This window comes from Budorcas taxicolor, chromosome 13 (genome assembly GCF_023091745.1).
Source record: "Budorcas taxicolor isolate Tak-1 chromosome 13, Takin1.1, whole genome shotgun sequence".
Classification (NCBI taxonomy): domain Eukaryota; kingdom Metazoa; phylum Chordata; class Mammalia; order Artiodactyla; family Bovidae; genus Budorcas; species Budorcas taxicolor.
The window spans coordinates 61,533,771-61,551,097 of record NC_068922.1 but is presented as its reverse complement, the minus strand read 5'-3'; the positions used below and the strand labels follow the sequence as shown (position 1 = coordinate 61,551,097).

The 17,327-nt window shown below is 41.1% G+C and overlaps 1 protein-coding gene across 1 annotated transcript in view; it reads right to left on the bottom strand.

Moving 5' to 3' along the window:
- KIF3B (kinesin family member 3B) overlaps window positions 1-16,755 on the bottom strand; it is a 32,698-nt gene extending 15,943 nt beyond the window's left edge. The window contains exon 1 of the mRNA XM_052650961.1: window positions 16,709-16,755. The gene's annotated coding sequence lies outside the window, so the exon portion shown is untranslated. The remainder of the gene's footprint in view (window positions 1-16,708) is intronic.
- Window positions 16,756-17,327: the final 572 nt, after the last annotated feature.

Genomic DNA, 17,327 nt, shown 5'->3' with positions numbered 1-17,327 from the left:
CACAGTTTACATATGCATGCTACAATATTAGAAGCATATATGTAAAAGTGGTAACGGTGGCAACCTTGGGAGGGGAACTATGGGCCAGAGGACACTCAGAGATCTAGAGAAAGAAAAAAAGCACTTTCACTATACACTCATTAGTACTGTTTGAATTTCCTATCTTGTACTAGTAACACTTTCCCATTCTAAAATCAACTATGGCTTGTGCAAAATGTGTTCTAATAAACAAGGATGTGGGGTAATGCATCACATAGAAAGCACTTATCCAGTCAATAAATTTAAATTTGAATGCAAATAAGAAAATAGATGTGAAGAAATTTTTAAGTAAAAACAAAAAAGAACTTCATTTGGTGCTAAAAACTCATGGAGCAGAAGAACAGATGATTAAATGGGTTCTTTGGGAAGGGGTAGGGAGCAAGCAAATTAGAGCAAAGAGATACATATGATGTTAAATTCCCCAAAACCTCAAACCAAGGGTTTTTAAAAAAACAGATAATTCTGACTTCCCTGGTGGCACAATGGATAAGAATCTGCCTGCCAATGCAGGGGACACAGGTTTGATCTCTGGTCTGGGAAGATTCCACACGCCACAGAGCAACAAAGCCCATATGCCCCAACTACTGAGCCCACACCCTAGGGCCCGAGAGCCGCAACTGCTGAGCCCTGCGTGCTGCAGCTACCGAAGTCCCTGTGCCTAGAGCCTGTGCTCCCCAACAAGAGATGCCACCATCACGAGAAGCCTGCGCTCGCAGCAAGTGGAGAAGGCCCTCGCAGCAACAAAGACCCAGCACAGCCAAAAATAAACAAATAAATAACTTTTAAAACAAAAATTATTTTAAAATACATATTTTTAAAATTAAAAACAAACAGGTAATTCACATGATTCTTGATTCAAAAGGTCCTTTGCTGACAGGTCCCTCTCCCTTACCTGTTCTCCAGCCAAGTATTATTAGATTTTTAATCTTCCTGAATAAGTTTATGCATAGCAAGCTCTATGTATTAACGCACACTACCCTCTCCTTTTTAACACAAGCATAGTATGTAATATACAATCCGCAGTGTCCTGCAGCTTGCTTTTTTTTACTTAACAACCTATCTTGGAGTTTGTTAGCCTCAGTAAATGCAGAGCTGCCCTGTTCTTTACGACAGCAGTAAAACATCCCTCTGTATGAAGGCATTGTAATTTATTTAACCACTACCCTAGCACTTAAGCTGTTTCTGATATTTTACTATAAAAACCTAGGACCACATCCTTTCATGTATGGGAAAAAAAATCTATCTGGATCACAGGATATATGCATTTATAATTTTGATAGATACGTAGAACACGAATTATAGTACTCATCGAGTTGTGAGACTGACCTATTCCTTGCCAACAAAAGGCAGAAAAATGTGAAGCCGTAATGAGTCACTCTAGGAATATATGCTGCCAATTAATAAATAGAGTTGTTATGTTCCTTCACTGATCTTTCATAAAAATTGTTCTGTCGGTAAGTAAGCACGTGGAAACATGAGAAGTTACTTTTCATAATTCTTCTAATTGTTACATGTAATAAAATAATGTTCTCTAAGAATGAAGAACCACAAGACCTCTTAGCCTCCCTGCATCAGTGTTTTTGTAAGATCTGTAAAACAGGGATAATTCTCCTTCATTATGGATGATTGTCGGACAAACAGTTACTTATAAAGGTGGAAATACTTTCTGAACTAAAATAGTCAGATTAAAACTAACTAATACAGGGACTTCCCTGGCTGTCCCAAGCATAAGACTCAGCACTTCCACTGCAAGGAGTACAGGTTCAATCCTTGGTGGGGAACTTTTGCTCACATGCCACAGCATGGCCAAAAAAGAAAAAAAAAAAGCCACAACAGTTGCATCCAAAACCCTTGTCAGAGGGGCATTCCGAAGATTACTGGTGGTGATGGTGGTGGTTTAGTCATTAAGACGTGTCTGACTCTGTGACCCCATGGACTGTGGCCCACCAGGCTCTTCTGTCCATGAGATTTTCCAGGCAAGAAAACTGCCATTTCCTTCCTCTGGGGATCCTCCCGACCCAGGGATTGAACCCGTGTCTCCAGCATTGCAGGCAGTCTCCAACATTGCAGGTGGCTTCCTTATTGCTGAGCCACCAGGGAAGCCTAATTTTATGCATTAATTATCACTAGACTAATATTTTCTCTTGTTCAATTTGTAGTCATCATCCTTTAAAAAAAGAAATCAGTTCAAATTTAGATCCAAGTAACTAATCAATGTTCAACTGTAGTGGTTTGCAGTTTAGTCGCTAAGTCATTAAGACGTGTCCGACTCTTGCGACCCCATGGACAGTAGCCTGCCGTGCTCTTCTGTCCATGGGATTCTCCAGGCAAGAATACTGCAGTGGGCTGCCATTTCCTTCTCCAGGGAATGTTCAGTTAAAAGTAAATATCAAGTCATTTAAAGAAAACTATGTAAAAGGCAGCCTTTCATTCATCACCTTCTAGAAGCTACTAGAATTTCGCCGGATGCTTCGAATCAGATATCAGAATGGCCAGGTTGCTAGGTCTCCTTTTCTTTTCCAGGGGAATGGCCCCCAAGCTACAGCCATGGCTGATCCCTTGACTGTCTCTCCCTCCACTTCAACAGAGGCCTAAAAGCTCTCTAGGTGCCAAGCCCAAACCCCAGGTCCCAGAGCCTCCTTTGGGGAGGCCTCTGCTGTAGCACATGGGATGGTGAGACAAGAGCTGAGACTCCAAGGAATAAGAAACAGAAGAGGGGGATGGGGAACAGGTCACTGGAGAAGACCGATTCTTCTGCATTTCATACCTGGGGAGAGGTTTTACCTATGAAAACGTGACCCCAAGCCTCTCTAATAAAACTAAAAAGCCTGCAGCAGGCTTTCATGCAGAGATGTTGATGTTCAGCTGCTTCTGTTACAGCCCTGTATATTTTTGAGTTCTCCAAAACAATAAAAACAAAGGAATGATAATGACCCACAGTAACCTTAAAAAGCTTTTAAAAAGAAGGAATTCCCAAAGTCTGAGTCCACTTAATTAAATCTCCTTGACTTGGAACACAGAACATCATTTCTTTTCTGAACTCACTGAGCTTGGCTGAACTAGTCATGTACTACTGACATATTACTTCAGGAAGATGGACTAATTTAATTTCCTGCCACCAGAGCTTAAAATCTTGCTGTGGGTCCTCCTCAAAGGAGAGGGTTTTCTTGGAAGGATGCCCTGATAGTCTTTATTACCTTCCTCCTCCTTCTTCTGGTCTGTCTAATTACAGTGATAAATCTTTAAAGGAACTCACAGCATTGCCAGGAAAGGAGAAACCACAGGTCAGCAGCTCAGCGTCTTCACCCCGAACACCTCCTCTGCTTGAACTTGTCATCCCATTGTTAACAACCACCATCAGAATAGATACTACACGCGAAAAACTGAGTCTTTGTCCAGCTTCATCTCTTTTGTCCACTGAGGAAATCAGCTGCACATTTCTCAGGGCAACCACTCTCTCCCAGAATCTTTCGTGTTTGGATTCACGCCCTCTCACCTGTGCTGTCAAGGAGTCCACAACAAATTCTAGAACTAGGGGTGGATTTGGATGATCATAACTATCGGCTTCCTATAGAGATTCTAGAACACAGGTCACAAACTGGTCACATTCTACCTGAAGCCACTTTTACTTGGCCCAATCATTGTTTAAAAAAAAAAATAACAAAACAAACCCCCCAGCAATTCTACCTCTATATCTGTATATGCCTTGGTGAAAAACCTTTGCACATACGCAGCACAAGGAAACATAGAAAAGGATGCTTCCTGCAGCACTGCTACAATAGTAGAAAACTGGAAACAACCTAATCATCCATTTATAGAGGAACTGAAAAATAAAAGATCATACATTCATGCTACAGATATTATACTATTCAGTATTTAAAAGGAATAAATTGGAGCAGGAGTCAGCAAACGACAGCCCACAGGCCAAATCCAGCCCACAGCCAGTTTTTGTAAATAAAGTTTTATTGGAACACAGCCATATCCCTTTGCTTACATACTATCTATGGCTGCATTAGCTACAAAATAGGAGAGCTGAGTAGCTGTAGCAGAGACAGTGTGGCCCACAAAACCTAAAATCCTGATCTGTCATAGAAAAAGTCTGTCAACTCTGAATTAGTTACATATATTTACATTAATAAATAAACAGGTTGAGACTTTCCTCATGGTCCAGTAACTAAAACTCTGTGCTCCCAACACTGGGGGCCCAGGTTTGACCCCTAGTCAGGAAACTAGATCCTACATGTTGTAACTATAAAGATTTCACATGCCAACTAAGACCTGGCACAGCCAAATAAATATTTTTTAAAAAAAAGAAAGAAAGAAAACAAACAGGCTGAGTGAAAAAGCAAGCTACAGAATGACAATGACTAAAAAATTAGAAAACAATAGGTTCATGGATTTGCATTTATATATATGTAAGTATCCCCAAAAATGGAATAGAAGGATATACAATAATTTATGATAGTGCCTGCTAAAACTGGACAGAGTGAAATGTAGAGAATGGAACAAAAAAATGTAAAGGATTTTTTAATTTATCTGTAATACTTTATCATTTCTCTTAAAAACAAATAGAAGCAGGTTATGAGGCTTGAAGCAAATAAGAAAACATTAACGATTGTCAATTCTGCTTCCTACATTATTCTCTGAATGTTTAAGATTTCTGAAAAAAAAAAAAAAACTAAAACAAACAAAAAACCAATAGCAACTTCACATTAAAATAGACAGGATTTCTGCTTCTCTGGAAGAATGGGAATATCCTGATGGCCCCTGGCCCAGGCCCCAAGCACCAGCAATAGGAGCTGAATGACAGCTCAGCCACCCAATGATGGGCCCAGCCACCCAATCCTCCCCAACCCACACTTCCTACTGTCTCACTCCCAGCATGCTTTGCTCATTTACACTTCCTGCCTGGCTCCTGTAGGCATCTCTGTCTATGACCAAATTTATGTATGCACGCTCAGTCATGTCCAACTCTTTGTGACCCAGTGGACTGTAGCCCACCAGGCTCCTCTGTCCATGGAATTTTCCAGGCAAGAATACTTGAGCAGGTTGCCATTTCCTACTTCAGGGCATCTTCCTGACCCAGGAATCAAACCCGTGTCCTTTGTATTTCCTGTGCCTCCTGCAGTGGTAGGCGGATTCTTTACCACTGTGACACCTGGGAAGCCCTTGTCATGCTGGTCCATCTTTTTAAATGACACTTACCAAGGCTCTGTAATGACATGGAATATGCTTAGCATAAATGAAAAAGCAGTTTACAAAATTAAATACAAGTGATCACAATTGTATAAAAATAAGACACACATCAAAACAGCAGTAGTGGTCCACCCTGTGAGATGGGACTACATATAGGAGATTTTCCCTGCTCCCTCAACCTTTCTATATTTTCCAAATTTTCTCTAACAAGCATGTGGTATCTTTAAGTGGGGAAAAAATAAAGGTCTGGCAATTCACTGTTCCTTGCAGGAACAGCCCTGCAAGGAGGGGTACCCCGTGGGTACATAGTGCATACCGATACACTTTTAATGGATGCATTTCAACGCAGTGTTCTCTAAGCTCAGATCAGGTAAACACCTGCCAACTGCTTGGCCTGGAGTTCAAGGACTCAGAGTGTCTGAAAGGCAACCCAAGCCACAGATCACAGAGCCCAGCAGAAAAGCACCACAACACTCAGACAAGAAGATAAAAGTGACGCCCTATTAACCAGCCCAAACCAAGTCCATGTGCAGCTTTCTCTCAGCGGAAGCAGCTGTTTCTACTCTGTATCCACCTCATCACCATCAACACGACTCTTTCGCAACTGCTGTTAATTGTTCTGAAGGATCAGGACTCCTTGTTTGCCAATCCCTAAACCAACATCAAGAGAGCAAGCTCAACTCCGGGTCTCTGGTTCCCATGACAGCCAGTTAACAAAATGGGAATTACACAATTTTCAAAACAAGATTATTCATCTCCAATTGAAAAAATAACATCCCTGCCTGGAGAACTTTTAAAAGCACATGGAATCTGTTTTGAGAGAATAGTTCTATATCTGCTTCTATGTACATAAAATACATCTGGAGGAATATGCAAGAGCCAGATAACAACACTGGTTGCCTGTAAAGAGCTGGGTAGCTAAAAGCCAAGAGCCGAAGGGAGGCTTTACAGTGTATATCCTTTAATACCTCTTGAATCATGTAAATATATTACCCAGTCTTAAAATCAAATTAGGGGAGGAAAAAAGATTGAAAATTTTTGTGAAATTAACTAAACTATATCCAGATGTTAAAACTCATTTTCCTTTCATCTATCCACTTTCACTGACCACCACGAATAGAACGGAATAGAATGTTTTAACTAATGAACAAGGGCCCTACGAGTAAAGCTACTTGTTCCCACTTCACGGGGAAGTGTCATAAAAGAGCTTCTATGAGGTCTACAGCCATGGAGTCTTTAACATTCTAATGTCAATGTTACGTGCCATGTAGCCTCAGCCATAAAAGGCATTCAGAACAAAGACATCAAAATAACAGACTAATAATATATATTCTGTTATTACAGGCACTGTTTATAAACATGAGGGGATCTTTTTTTGTAAGCCAGTTGAGTGCTCTGTCTAAACACTTTCAAACTATCTCTTATAGTAATATAAGAGGCACAGCATTTCAAACCGGCACAAATTATTTGGGCATTTGAGCAATCAATATCAAAAAACTGAAGGGATTTCCATGACAGTCCAATGGTTAAGATCCCACACATCCACTGCAGGGGGCATGGATTCAAACCCTGGTTGGGGAACTAAGATCCTGCATGTCACACATGCTAAAAAAATATATATATATAAACATTGAAATGCAATACTTGAAATGTAATACTCCCTTGAAACAGCAACTCCATTTCTTGCTACTATTTTAAGGCCATCAGTGAATAACTGAATAAATGTGCAAGATGTACATACACCTTTATGTTTATCTCAACTGCATCTCTGACCACTTAAACACTCATTGATAAGGAACTGGTTAGATTATGACTTATCTCTACAATGGGAAATTATGCAATCATTAAGAATGGTAATAAACCTCTAGCTACTTATACAAGGGAAGATGTTCATGACATCTTGTTGGGAGGGAAAAAGCAGGCTACCCAACAGGACAGTTACTATGATGCAATTTATGTCTACATGTGCGTGCACAAGTGCAGAGACAGATGTGAAGGAAACTGCAAAGACAAGACACACCATTCAAGCATAAACTTGAACATTCAGCAGGTCAGGATTTGAAATTCTACTCTGCTACTCAGCTATAACATCTTGAGAAAGTTACACTGTCATAGTTTCTTCTATAAAATGGAATTAAGTAACAACACCTACCATAAAGAACTGTTATAAGGACTAAGTAAGCTAATAAATGTTAAATGCTCAGTCTAGTCCAAGATGCATAATAAACCCTCAAGAAAGGCAAATAATATTGATCTCTGGGAGTGAGCTTGCAAATTACTGTTTTTGCTTTCTTTGGGCTTTGTGATAAGTATGTGTATTTTGTTTCTTACAATCAAGCAGGGAGATGGCAATAAAAATATTTTTTCTTTGGGGGAAAAAGGTCTAGTACCTTGGTTTCAGCTTACGTGTCTTAAGATGACAGACTACTTATCTGGAAAGAAACCTGGAAAGGTCACAGACAAGAAACGTGATTACACAAATGCCTGCCCCAAATTCAAATTGCTGCCATGAGCTCCGTCATTTCATGACCCCAACAGGCAAACAAAGAAAGCACTTATCTAGCAGGGAAAAGAGGCAAAGAAACCGAAACATTCATAAAAAATATATTCAAGTCTAGGGGACACTAATTCAGAATCAATGTGGGTCTGGGGCTTCCTTGTATTCAATAGTCACGACTCATAAGCACTTAATGTATATACCTCTTCTAATCCTCAAAATCACCTTTTGAGGAATAGGTATTAGCCTTATTTTAAAAACAAGGATGGGAGGCTCAGAGAAATTTATTGGCTCAAGGTCACAGCAGTTAAATGGTACAGTCAGGATTTAAAACCAGGTTTGTCTTACTGAAAAACTCTAAACTTACTAAACATATACACATGCATATACATGTGTATCAATATATGCAGAGATTAAAACAATTCAAGTTGTATATACAGTGAACAAATAAATCTTCCTCCTACCCTTGGGGAGATACTTGAAGCACATGCAAACATTAATATATGATATATTCATGCTTAATATATCTTAACTAATATAAACATTGCTTCCCCACTTTTAAAATTGAGGTGTAAGTAAGTATATATCATCATTCTTTATCTTACTTTATAGATCTTAGAGAAATCTCCCATTCCTCCAACCCTCACCCCTGTCCCTACCTTTTAAGTAGCTGCTTAGATACCACAGCACAGTTGCCTGATAATGTATTTGATCAGTTCCCCACTGAGGGAAACTCCAAGAGTTTTTGGTCTTTGCAAAAGGTTTTGGTTAGTGCAAACAATGCTGCCGTGAATGTCCTGAACACTGGGCTTCCCAGGTGGCTCAATGGTAAAGAATCTGCCTGCCAGTGAAGGAGATGCAAGAGATGAGGGTTTGATCCCTGGGTCTAGAAGATCCCCTGAAGGAGGAAAAGAATACTCCAGTATTCTTGCCTGGAAAATTCCATGGACAGAGGAGACTGGTGGGCTACATTCCATAGCGTTGCAGAGTCAGACATGACTGAGCATACAACGCGAATGAATATACCTTTAACTATATGTGGAGGTTCTTAGTAGAAGTTACTGCTAGAGGTTTAAAGCTATGCATGTCCTTTTGACAGAGGGCACGGTCTTACCCACTCTCCTGACTACACCATTTATCCTCTCACCCACAGGGCACCCACCGTCCACACAACCCTGACGTTCAGGGCTAATGCTCTGAACTACCACTAAGCTATGAAGCTGGAAGAGCCTGCCTGCCAGGAACTTCTTGTTCCAAGTACTGATCCAGCAAAGAAATGAAACAGTCTCTCTGCTTAAAATTCATACTGTGATGTCAGAAACTTAATCAACCAAATACAACATTTGGTCCTTGAGTAGGACCCTTTTCTGGATCTTGATTTGAACAAGCTGATTATTAAAAATATATGAGACCATCAAGAAACTTCAAACCCTGATGTTAAGGAACTATCGTTACTTTTTAGGTATAAAAACGGTATTTGTTAAAGAAGGTTCTTACTCTTAAGAGATACAAAAGCATTTTCAGATAAAAGTGACATGCTATCTGGAATCAAAATAATCAGGGGTGAGGTCAGTGGGGTGGATAAAAGGTCACAGGTGAACCAGAACTGCCATGTGCTGATAACTGCTGGAGCTGGGTAATGGGTTCATGGTTCATTCCACTATTCGATTTTTATGTATGCTTCAGAGTTTCCAAAATGGAAGAAAAAACAGATTGCCTTCTGACCAATGGCACTTTTTTTTTAACTTTTAAGAAAATTTTAACTGTGGTTAAAAAAAAACAACCCACCTTATTATAAAATGTACCCTCGCAACCAGTCTTAAGTGTACAGTTCAGTAATGATATTTACAGTGTTGTGTAACAGATCTCTAGAACTTTTTCATCTTGCCAAACTGAAACTCTATACTATCAAATAGCAACTCCCCACCTCCGTCTCCCCAGCCCCTGGAAACCACCATTCAGCCTCATGGTTCATCTGTATTGTAGCATGTGACAAGATCTCTGTCTTTTATAAGGCTAAATACATCCCATTGTAGCATATACCATATTTTCTTTATCCATGGATATGGCCATGGACATGCGGGCTACTTGTACCTCTTGGCTATTGTCAATAATGTTGTAGTGATGATGGGTGTACACAATGACTTGTCCTTTTAATCAGACAGCCAGGCAGCTGGGCAGACAGCCACAACAAATTCTGTATTTGAAGGAGGGAGGTGGCCTGGAATAACAAAAAAGAGGTTCAGACACACCAGGGATTGAAACCCAGTCCAACCATTCCCAGCTCTGGGACTCCATGCAAGTTCCCTCACCCCTCTGAGCCTATTTCCTCCTCTGCAAAATGGGACTATCATGAATGCCCGGCTATTTGGGGTTGTGTGAGGATCAGAGAAGGACAAGCATGACGATGCCTGGCCTACAGGAGGTGCCTCTGCCCTGACCCAATTTACGGGAGTGAAAAACCTTGGAGATTGGAGAGAGAAGCAACATGGCAGACTGAGATAATCAGCAGCAAAGTAAGCAGAAACCAGGGCGACCTGGCTCCAAAGTTCATGGCCTTTTTTCCGCACCAGCATGTCCTAAATGTCAGTTTTTGCCATATCCATGCACTACCTGTACTATTACTGAGTTAAGGTTTTGCATTAAATCTACTTTTAACACACATTTCTTTTTATAAGAAACTTTCTATCACTACCATAAATGGAAAACCAGTATCACTTGTAAATGGAAGGTAACTGAAAATACATATAATGACACACAACAGTGTTACTAAATTCAAACTAAATAACTATAGCTTATCTAAGGCCCCAGAACTGATCTCCCTTGGTTAGAAAGGGAACTCAGCACATGTTAAGGAAGACTGGAACCAAATACTCTTCTTGACATAGTCAGAAGAGCCAAAAGAGTTTCAGAAGGAATAACTCTCACAGTGTCAACTCAACAGAATTTAGGATGTTGTATCGGAGTGTCACCTAAAATCCTCCCCCATCCCACCTCGTTTAACCTCTAGAATCTAATGCCATCTAAATCCTCAAAATCAGAGTCCCATTACCAACATCTCTAGTGATTCTGGTGTGTACATTCATGTTAGAGAAGCTGCATACACATGCTACCTTTATAGTAAACAGTTTCCAAAGCTGATCAAACAGAATATCCCATAAATCACAGGGTGTTTCAGTAATATAATGAATTGGCTACATTTTAAAAATTCCTCTCTGGAAGTCCATCAAAAATATCATGGTTCACTGCCTGATTCCATAAAGACATGCTTGCTCTCACAGCTCATCCACTGCACAAAACTGGTAACGTACATACAGTATTTCTGGTTAATCACCAGCCAATAGTCTATTCAGAGAATGAAGGGTTTAAATGTTAAAGTCTCATGTTCTGAGTTGTATTCACAAGGAATTCTGTATCAAAAAGAAAAACAGGGACTTCACTATAGTCCAGTGGCTAAGACTCCATGCTCTCAATGCAGGGGGCCCAGGTTCAATCTCTGGTCAGGAAACTAGATCCCACATGCCACAACTAAGAATTCCGCATCCTACAACGAAGATCGGAGATCTGTGAACTGCAACTAAGACCTGGTACAGTCAAATAATTAAATAAAAGAAGAAAGAAAAACAGATTAAGGAGACAGCAAAGAAGGCTGACAAAAGTTATTAAGAGATACCTTATGGTATGTGAATTACATCTCATGACGCTTTTTTTTTAAAGATATTTTTAGAGGGTCCTAATAAAATTTTAAGAAGGAAAAGGTACAGTTTTCCTTTTGAACTTCATAAAGTTCTAACTTTCCCTAAACTAATTTATTTAGAACTGTTCTCTTATGAGGCTGGCAGAGAAGCAAAGATGCTCACCACAGCACTATATGTGATTATTAAAAGCCAGAAACATCATCAGTGCCCACTGCTAGGGAAAGTTTACTAGCTCATAATTACTAAACATGAAAATACGGAAAAATGGTTATGAAATGTTAAATGAACATCTCCAAATGCAACACTGGAAATACACTTTGAGAGCAACTATCTGAAAAGACATCTGCAAGTGGACCAGTAAGCTGAAACTGAATCAGAATACCTTTTTTAAAGGTAATCCCTCCCCAGTAAACCATTAATGGCTGCCTTTTCAACTTTGTTTAGACACTATCTTGTTGAAAACATTATTTAGAAGGCTGCCTTTACAATTACATTTTTTTTTCAACAAGGAAAGGATCCAGTTTAAAGAAATCACGAGGGGACTTCCCTGGGGGTCCAGTGGTTAATTAAGACTTTGCCTTCCACTGCAGGGGGTACGGGTTCAATCTCTGGTCCGGGAAATAAGTTCCCATATGCCTCCAGGTCAAAGAACCAAAACATAAAATTCAGAAACAATACTGTAACAAGTTCAATAAAAACTTAAAAAAAAAAAGATCCTCGTTAAAAAAAAAAAAAAAAAAAAAACTTGGCCTTCCCTGGTGGTACAGTGGATGCGAATTCGCCTGCCAATGCAGAGGACGTGGGTTTGATCCCCGGTCCGGGAAGATTCCACGTGACATACAGCAACTATGAAAGCCCGCTGCCTAGAGCCTGTGCTCTGCAACAAGAGACGCCAGCACTGTGAGAACCCTGAGTGCCGCAGCCAGAAAGGAGCCTCCGCTCTCGGCAACGAGAGGAAGCTTGTGAGCAGCACAGAAAACCCGCTGCAACCAAAACATTGTTTTAGTTTTAAAAACATCATAAGAAACATAAATACAAGTTTATGCAAAGATAATCTTTAAGATGTCCACTGTAGCATTACTCATAGAATTAAGTACTGAAACCAGCCTAAATGACAGTGATTAGGGAAATAGGTAAGAACTGCATATCCATGAGATAAAACACATTTAGGAATGCATTTTCCTTTGGACAGTAAGATGATTTAACCGTAGTTATTTCTGGGTGAATCTTAGTCAATCTTTAGGATTTTCCTCATTTTTCCTCAGTGGAAATTATTTTTATAGTTAGGGGGGAAAAATATTTTTTTAAAATGCTGACAAAATTGAAGAAATAAGGAGGGAAAAGCACCATGTATTTCTTGGGCTAGAATCTGTCCTGCTATTGCAGACCTTGCAAAACCAGTAACTATTTCCACCAAGAACTATCTTCTTGCGGTTATCTTAAGTAACTCAAGCTGACGTTTTATCTTATCTGGATGGAATCTTTTATGATTTACTAGCTAGACTTTTTTGCTTAGGTTATTGAAATGTGTTATAAAGTAATGCTTACTACAGTCCCCTATGCAGCTGGAGACAGTACTATGAGATTTAGACTCTGTTTAATTTATTTCACACATGAAAGCCTCAAAGCAAGTCTTTCCAGAAACCAGTGCTGAAGCGGATGTTAAGGACCCCACGGTGGGTAACGGCATGTCCAGTCTCAGCTCCGAAGAATCTATTACAATTTCTATTTCACTTGGACCCACTTCCATTTATATACTATGTTCAAATATGACAAAATGCAACTGCTGCAAATATCTTGCCAAAAATTATAAAAATAAAACCACACCCACCACAATTATCACTGATGCTCTCTAATGCAAACTATGATTTAAATAAACCAGCATGCTAAAGATAGATGTGCCTGTGTGTGAAGAGCTCTCCATCTCCTATCAGTGTGACAAAGTGAGGAGACAGTGTGTCACCAAGATTAACTGAGCCTTAACCAAGAACATCCCAAGCAGCAATGCAGATGTCTGTGCTGATAAGATGAGCTGATGGTAAGGATCTCTGACTGCCAAGACAGAGCTCTCAAAGCCCCACCCTGGAAGGCCTGGGAGAAAGCACTGCATCAAGTCACCACGGAAAAGGAAAAGATTACCCAACTCAAAGCTGTCTTTCAGGCAGCGCTGGAAGAGCCTTGAAAGACGATCCCATGTCCATTTTGACTATACAGATCCTGAGGGCCAAAGACGCTGAGTTACTTGCCTTGGGTAACACAGCAAATGGCAGAATTGTGCTGATAATTCGTCTCCACCCAGATCCCACTGCCTTTTCACACCAGAATTTCCTGCGATGGTACAGGCTTTGATCAAGAACTCTTTCTAAGATTGCGGAGATAAGGGGATACTGGAAGGAAAATCCCACCCAGCAGACAGGGAGAGCTGAGGCTCAACAAAGGGAATCTTTTGCAATTAGTCCTCGCTGGTGGCACAGGACTTTAGCCAGCTTCTCCTCATTGGTACTGATGTTATCACCAGAATCAAGAAGCAGTTCAGGCCTGAATGACTCAAAATACAAGCTCACAGTACCTACCCGCTTCATGTTTCAGGCCTGAGTTAGAGCTAAGAAGAGGGAGAGGTGGCCTATCTCACTAATCAGGTTATCTGCCTGATGCCTGTCAGTCAAGTAATTGACATCCAGAATTATATTCAAACACCAAGGGTTTTTCCCCTGATTTCTTCAGTCATTCTATGAAGTCACTTTGCCTTCATCAGCACTTGAAGTTAGTCACCCGGGTACAAAAGGGAAAGAAAGGCCTTTGACGAGACGTCAGGGAGGTGCTGCCCATCTGAAAAACAGATGAACAAGGAGGGGCTGGAAGGGCAGTGGACCTGGAGTCAGCAGGCCTGAGTAAGTTATCTGACTTTCTGTGCCTCTACTTTCCTCTTCTGGAAAATGGGATTCATCACAGTACTCAGTCACCAGGCTGCTGTAAGGACTAAACGAGACAAGGCGTGTAAAGAAAGGACAGCATTTGGATCAATAAACGTGAGCTATTCCTGTTACAGGCATAGCTTGGAGATACGGCAGATTTGGCTCTGGACAACTATAATAAAGCAAATCTTGGAATAAAGCAGGTCACACAAAGTTTTTGGTACCCCAGAGCATATAAAAGTTATGTTTACACTATACTGTTGTCTATTAAGTGTGCAAGAGTATTATGTCCAACAAAACAATGTAATTGTTTAATTAACATGCAATTGTTAATTTAAAAATACTTTATTGCCCCCAAAAATGCTAACCATCACCTGACAACGCAGGGTTGCCACAAACCTTCAAATTGTAAAAAATGCAGCACAATAAAACAAGGGAAGCCTGTACTTTTATTATCATTATGTTTGGTTAAGTCCTAGTTTTGTGACTTATTACTGAAGAGATGCATCACCAGCTTTAATGTACCCAGAAAACACCCTGGGGGCACGTCTTGGTAAAATGCAGACAGGTTGACTATATCTAGACATAAACTCTACATTTCTAATAAGCTCTCAGGGCACATGGGTGCCTTGATCATACAGAACAGCCTTGGACCAACAAGGACCTACCTAGCCCTGCACCTACCAAGTATCTAATATTATTGACCAAAATGAATGCCCTCGGAGCGCTTCATCTGTCAACTAGGTAAAATACATATGCCACATGGTCTCAGCTAACTAAACATCAGTACACAAGAATGTGGAGGGAAGAGCATTCTAAACTGAAAACAAAGCTAGACAAGCGGAGGTGGTAAATTATTAGTCTTACTATTCACAGTGCTGAATCTACAACATTGTGAAGTCTAAATTTACCGAGACAGTTATTAGCATAAATGAAAAGCAGGCTCAAATTCCCCTGCTCAGAAGAGATACTCCATTCAAGGATGCTCTAGGAATTCTAGCAGAACACAACAGCTTCTCAAGGGATTCCCAAATCAAAAGCTCTGAAACTTTAGAAATGTCATTCGATGGCCAAGAAAGAACCACTTTGGCAGGCAGACTGTGGCCATTTGAGGCACTGAACTTCACAAGTGATTCCATTCTGTCTCCCAGAGTTGGCCAGCCTTCCCCCAGAAACCTTCATCAGCAAAGATCTTGAGTTAGGACAGCAGAGCCAACAGCAATGAAACAGATGGGCACTGCTCTGGCACAGCCCGCACCTGCCCCTCCAGAAGCTGGCAAAGAGCCAGACTTCAAGAAAAGTAGGGCTTCTGATGTCCTGGAGGAGGCTTCAAACAGACACACCTGGCTGTCTATCCTGTAGGATCTCCTCCCCAGAGGCTCTAAGTGGGATGTTTATATCTTGTGCCTCTCCTCCAAGGGTTCACAGGAACCAGAGCTAATTCTTCCACACAGGGCACCTTACCAAAAAGCTGTCTTATCATTTTCAAGGCAGATGGCACCACCAACATCTACCTAGTTGATCAGGCCAAAAACCCAGGAATCATCTATGATTCCTTGCCCTCAACCACCATCCCGCTGGTTTCACCTCCACGACACATCCCCAATCCATCCTCTTATGCCATCTCTACTGCCAACACCCTAGAAAGCCACCATCACCTCTCACTTGGCCTCTGAACGACTGTTCAGGCTGCCATTCTTATACCTCTTAAAATTCACTGGCCACAGAGGCCAAAGTGAGTTTTAAAAAACACAAAACAGATCATATCACTTCCTTCTTAAAGCCTTCAGTGCTTTCCCATTGCTTCTGGAATAAAAGCCTACCTCCGTGCTCTGGGCTACAGGCCCTGCACGACCTGAAGCCTCACCCCCACCCATCCCCGACATGTCCACTTGCTCCGGCTACTCTGAGTCTTCTTTTGTTTCCCAGAATTTACCAACCTTATTCCCACCTCAGAGGCTTTACCCCTGCTCTTCTGCCATTTTCAAATGGCTGGCCACAAATCTCAGCAAAAATATCATCATCTTAGAGTAACCTTTTTGGACCACCCAGTTTAAGTGGCAGCACCCCCATGGAGAAGTTACTCTCTACAACACACTGTTTTACTGTTTTCAGAGTACTTATTTCCATTCATTTACCGGTTTCTTCTGCTGCTGCTGCCATTAGAATGGAAGCTGCATGAGAGCAAGGACCTCACCTACCTCTCTACCATCACAGCTCCAGGCTAGAACTGCACCGGACACACACCACGTGTTCAGCAAGTGAATGAAACTGAGCCAGTAGGGCGAGAGCACTGAACTTGGAGTCAGAAGGCCTGGAGGTCAACGTGAAATGGGCCACCTACTAGCAGCCTGGCTTCTTACCTCAAGTCCCTCGACTGTAAAATGGGAATCTCAATCTGCACCCTCCTGTCCTCACAGGGTTACTGAAAGACCAAATGAGTGAAGACACGTTTAAGCATTCTTGTAAACCATTAGGCACCATAAAGAGGGCACCGTATTATAAACCAGCACAACAGAAGGTTCTTTCTCAGAGACCCATAAATCAGTGGATAAAGGGCTTAGAGAGCAAGCCAAAACTTCTAGCCCAGGCACCCAACAGAAACCTAAGGACACAAAGAGATGTGAATCCACACCTTTACACCAAGGAGGGGAAGACACAAGACACGAACTCACTTAAAGACATAAAATTCAATTCAAATGCTAGCGACATGCAAATTAAGCTCCGAGGTCCTTGAAGAATGTGGAGTTGGGGCTGATCTCCACATGCCCCACATGCTTGGCAAATAGGGATTTGGTAAACATTTACTGAACTGGGAGTTGGACAACCAGACCTGGCATCTGACCATCATCTTTCGTTTTTCTTTGCAATCCATTCTGACATGGGATTACTGGTTCCTGGGGTAACCCCGTAACAGTGACATTTATACCATACTATGACAGCTACTGTTTCATGAATTCAGTGACCTTGTGAAGTTGACAA